This window comes from Bufo gargarizans, chromosome 5 (assembly GCF_014858855.1).
Source record: "Bufo gargarizans isolate SCDJY-AF-19 chromosome 5, ASM1485885v1, whole genome shotgun sequence".
NCBI classification, from domain to species: domain Eukaryota; kingdom Metazoa; phylum Chordata; class Amphibia; order Anura; family Bufonidae; genus Bufo; species Bufo gargarizans.
The window spans coordinates 317,855,831-317,861,830 of NC_058084.1; positions in this window are offsets into that span (position 1 = coordinate 317,855,831).

Consider the following 6,000-nt stretch of genomic DNA (forward strand, 5'->3'; position numbering starts at 1 on the left):
GGGGGGTGATCAGTGACAGGGGGGTGATCACCCTGATTACCCTGATCACCCCCTGTCATTGATAACCCCCCTGTAAGGCTCCATTCAGACGTCCGCATGCGTTCTGTGGATCCGATCCATGTATCCATGGATCCGTAAAAAATCATGCGGATGTCTGAATGGAGCCTTACAGGGGGGGTGATCAGTGACAGGGGGGTGATCACCCTGATTACCCTGATCACCCCCTGTCATTGATAACCCCCCTGTAAGGCTCCATTCAGACATCCGCATGCGTTCTGTGGATCCGATCCATGTATCCATGGATCCGTAAAAATCATGCGGACGTCTGAATGGAGCCTTACAGGGGGGGTGATCAGTGACAGGGGGGTGATCACCCTGATTACCCTGATCACCCCCTGTCATTGATAACCCCCCTGTAAGGCTCCATTCAGACGTCCGCATGCGTTCTGTGGATCCGATCCATGTATCCATGGATCCGTAAAAATCATGCGGACGTCTGAATGGAGCCTTACAGGGGGGGTGATCAGTGACAGGGGGGTGATCACCCTGATTACCCTGATCACCCCCTGTCATTGATAACCCCCCTGTAAGGCTCCATTCAGACGTCCGCATGCGTTTTGTGGATCCGATCCATGTATCCATGGATCCGTAAAAAATCATGCGGATGTCTGAATGGAGCCTTACAGGGGGGGTGATCAGTGACAGGGGGGTGATCACCCTGATCACCCCCTGTCATTGATAACCCCCCTGTAAGGCTCCATTCAGACGTCCGCATGCGTTCTGTGGATCCGATCCATGTATCCATGGATCCGTAAAAAATCATGCGGATGTCTGAATGGAGCCTTACAGGGGGGGTGATCAGTGACAGGGGGGTGATCACCCTGATTACCCTGATCACCCCCTGTCATTGATAACCCCCCTGTAAGGCTCCATTCAGACGTCCGCATGCGTTCTGTGGATCCGATCCATGTATCCATGGATCCGTAAAAAATCATGCGGATGTCTGAATGGAGCCTTACAGGGGGGGTGATCAGTGACAGGGGGGTGATCACCCTGATCACCCCCTGTCATTGATAACCCCCCTGTAAGGCTCCATTCAGACGTCCGCATGCGTTCTGTGGATCCGATCCATGTATCCATGGATCCGTAAAAAATCATGCGGATGTCTGAATGGAGCCTTACAGGGGGGGTGATCAATGACAGGGGGGTGATCAGGGAGTCTATATGGGTGATCACCCCCCTGGCATTGATCACCCCCCCCCCCTGTCATTGATCACCCCCCCCCTGGTAAGGCTCCATTCAGACATTTTTTTTGGCACAAGTTAGCGGAAATTTTTTGTTTGTTTTTGTTTTGTTTTTTCTTACAAAGTCTCATATTCCACTAACTTGTGTAAAAAAATAAAATCTCACATGGACGCACCATACCCCTCACGGAATCCAAATGCGTAAACATTTTTAGACATTTATATTCCAGACTTCTTCTCACGCTTTAGGGCCCCTAAAAAGCCAGGGCAGTATAAATCCCCCACATGTGACCCCATTTCGGAAAGAAGACACCCCAAGGTATTCCGTGAGGGGCATATTGAGTCCATGAAAGATTGAAATTTTTGTCCTAAGTTAGCGGAAAGTGAGACTTTGTGAGAAAAAAATAAAAATAAAAATCAATATCCGCTAACTTATGCAAAAAAAAAAAAATTCTAGGAACTCGCCAGGCCCCTCATTGAATACCTTGGGGTGTCTTCTTTCCAAAGTGGGGTCACATGTGGGGTATTTATACTGCCCTGGCTTTTTAGGGGCCCGAAAGTGTGAGAAGAAGTCTGGGATCCAAATGTCTAAAAATGCCCTCCTAAAAGGAATTTGGGCCCCTTTGCGCATCTAGGCTGCAAAAAAGTGTCACACATGTGGTATCGCCGTACTCAGGAGAAGTTGGGGAATGTGTTTTGGGGTGTCATTTTACATATACCCATGCTGGGTGAGAAAAATATCTTGGTCAAATGCCAACTTTGTATAAAAAAATGGGAAAAGTTGTCTTTTGCCAAGATATTTCTCTCACCCAGCATGGGTATATGTAAAATGACCCCCCAAAACACATTGCCCAACTTCTCCTGAGTACGGCGATACCACATGTGTGACACTTTTTTGCAGCCAAGGTGGGCAAAGGGGCACCTTTCGGATTTCGCAGGCCATTTTTTACACATTTTGATTGCAAGGTACTTCTTACACATTTGGGCCCCTAAATTGCCAGGGCAGTATAACTACGCCACAAGTGACCCCATTTTGGAAAGAAGACACCCCAAGGTATTCCGTGGGGGGCACGGCGAGTTCCTAGAATTTTTTATTTTTTGTCACAATTTAGCGGAAAATGATGATTTTTCTTTTTTTTTCTTTTTTCCTTACAAAGTCTCATATTCCACTAACTTGCGACAAAAAATAAAAAATTCTAGGAACTCGCCATGCCCCTCACGGAATACCTTGGGGTGTCTTCTTTCCAAAATGGGGTCACTTGTGGGGTAGTTATACTGCCCTGGCAATTTAGGGGCCCAAATGTGTGAGAAGAACTTTGCAATCAAAATGTGTAAAAAATGCCCTGCAAAATCCGAAAGGTGCACTTTGGAATATGTGCCCCTTTGCCCACCTTGGCAGCAAAAAAGTGTGACACATCTGGTATCGCCGTACTCAGGAGAAGTTGGGCAATGTGTTTTGGGGTGTCATTTTACATATACCCATGCTGGGTGAGAAAAATATCTTGGTCAAATGCCAACTTTGTATAAAAAAATGGGAAAAGTTGTCTTTTGCCAAGATATTTCTCTCACCCAGCATGGGTATATGTAAAATGACACCCCAAATCACATTCCCCAACTTCTCCTGAGTACGGCGATACCAGATGTGTGACACTTTTTTGATGCCAAGGTGGGCAAAGGGGCACATATTCCAAAGTGCACCTTTCGGATTTCACCGGTCATTTTTTACAGATTTTGATTGCAAAGTACTTCTCACACATATGGGCCCCTAAATTGCCAGGGCAGTATAACTACGCCACAAGTGACCCAATTTTGGAAAGAAGACACCCCAAGGTATTCCGTGAGGGGCATGGCGAGTTCCTAGAATTTTTTATTTTTTGTCGCAAGTTAGTGGAATATGAGACTTTGTAAGGAAAAAAGAGAAAACAAAAAAAATCATCATTTTCCGCTAACTTGTGACAAAAAATAAAAAATTCTAGGAACTCGCCATGCCTCTCACGGAATACCTTGGGGTGTCTTCTTTCCAAAATGGGGTCACTTGTGGCGTAGTTATACTGCCCTGGCAATTTAGGGGCCCAAATGTGTGAGAAGTACCTTGCAATCAAAATGTGTAAAAAATGGCCTGCAAAATCCGAAAGGTGCACTTTGGAATATGTGCCCCTTTGCCCACCTTGGCTGCAAAAAAGTGTGACACATCTGGTATCGCCGTACTCAGGAGAAGTTGGGGAATGTGTTTTGGGGTGTCATTTTACATATACCTTTGCTGGATGAGAGAAATATCTTGCCAAAAGACAACTTTTCCCATTTTTTTATACAAAGTTGGCATTTGACCAAGATATTTTTCTCACCCAGCATGGGTATATGTAAAATGACACCCCAAAACACATTCCCCAACTTCTCCTGAGTACGGCGATACCAGATGTGTCACACTTTTTTGCTGCCAAGGTGGGCAAAGGGGCGCATATTCCAAAGTGCACCTTTTGGATTTCACCGGTCATTTTTTTACACATTTTGATTGCAAAGTTCTTCTCACACATTTGGGCCCCTAAATTGCCAGGGCAGTATAACTACCCCACAAGTGACCCCATTTTGGAAAGAAGACACCCCAAGGTATTCTGTGAGGGGCATGGTGAGTTCCTAGAATTTTTTATTTTTTGTCGCAAGTTAGTGGAATATGAGACTTTGTAAGAAAAAATAAAAAAAATAAAATCATCATCATTTTCCGCTAACTTGTGACAAAAAATAAAAAGTTCTATGAACTCACTATGCCCATCAGCGAATACCTTATGGTGACTACTTTCCGAAATGGGGTCATTTGTGGGGTTTTTCTACTGTTTGGGCATTGTAGAACCTCAGGAAACATGACAGGTGCTCAGAAAGTCAGAGCTGTTTCAAAAAGCGGAAATTCACATTTTTGTACCATAGTTTGTAAATGCTATAACTTTTACCCAAACCATTTTTTTTTTTGCCCAAACATTTTTTTTTTATCAAAGACATGTAGAACAATAAATTTGGCGAAAAATTTATATATGGATGTCTTTTTTTTGCAAAATTTTACAGCTGAAAGTGAAAAATGTCATTTTTTTGCAAAAAAATCGTTACATTTTGATTAATAACAAAAAAAGTAAAAATGCCAGCAGCAATGAAATACCACCAAATGAAAGCTCCATTAGTGAGAAGAAAAGGAGGTAAAATTCATTTGGGTGGTAAGTTGCATGACCGAGCGATAAACGGTGAAAGTAGTGTAGTGCCGAAGTGTAAAAAGTGCTCTGGTCATGAAGGGGGTTTCACCTAGCGGGGCTGAAGTGGTTAATACACAACGTTATTTTACATAACTGCATAGAATATATGAAAAAAGACATACAGTATATCCATGTAGTTTAATGAAAGAGAGGATCTAGGAAAAAGGTAAAAATGATGTCTAAATGTTATAAATATGCTTCCCCTACCCAGAGGAAGGCAAAAAAAAAAGGTTTGCAATTATTAGGCAAATTGATTACAGTTATTTTTCTTTATTTAGTTTTATGTTCTTTATTTACTCTTGATGTTTTCTTTCTTTTGAGCAATTAATATAGAATTACATAATAAATATTTTCTCCTGTAAGTTCATGTGATTTTCTTCCAGTAACTTACACTGTTGCTGTGATGGATGGCAGCTGATTGGTCAGTCGTGTCATTTCATCTAGCTTGCTGAGCCATACTGAATCTGATTGGTCAGACCCTTCAGGTAGCGTCTTTAAAAAAAAGAAAGATATCGTATAACTGAATATCATCAAAAAACAACATTGATTAAGAGTGGTGACAGTGATGTTGGTAAGACATGTTAAACAATTTAATACAGTATTTTATTATTTTCATTCTTTCTTTTTCTTTTTTTTTGTTTGAAAGTTATTTTTGTAACAATCAGCAGGTGTGAACCCACTGTGCCACGTGGCCAATCTCCTCTAAGGGCATTGTCTAAGTGAACCCCTTGTTCTTCACAGTACCCCAGATGGTGGGGATAGGCTTTCCTGAGGAGAACACCAGGTCACTACCTGTTGAGGTGGGTTACAACAGGAAGCAGCTGGCCAAGGCACACCAGGTTGTACTTGTGCTAGGCACCAGAGGTGCAGGCCTAATCAGCAGGCCGAGTCATTAGCAGGAGAGACAGTGCCGTACCAAAGGATGAGTCTGAGGTAGTTGTACAAGCAAAGGGTCAGGGCAGGCGGCTCAGGTACAGGTCAGGCAACCCGGGTCAGAACCAGGAGAGTCCGAACAAAACAGGGAAGGATCAGACAGGTAACGGAATCCAGAAGACAGACATGGGTCAAGATACAGAAACACTGAAATGTGAGAACGCAGACATTGGCAGGACTCTATGGACCAATGACGCTCAGGCAATTGAGAAGATAGGACCACTTATATAAATTTTTCAGGAGGGCTGGGATTGGCCAGGGAGCCAGAACAATTAATATGTGCTGGCCTTTAAATTACTTGAAGTAACGTGGACTGGCCCTTAACACGAACGCTCACAGGAAGCCAGGAGCGAGACACCCGCATTATGGCACTGAAAGAAGACAGGGACAGAATTAGTGGGAAGGTTAGTGTGCACCCAGACAGAGAGCCCGAGGGTAAGGGGGAAAGTTGGTGGCTGGCAACCACCATTAAACATTTCAATAACTTTCATAAATCTTCCAACCAACTAATCTGAGTTTTCTAATTCGTTCACAACCATTTTCAACAAAAACAACCACAATAGCCTTAAGATGTTTTTCTTTTC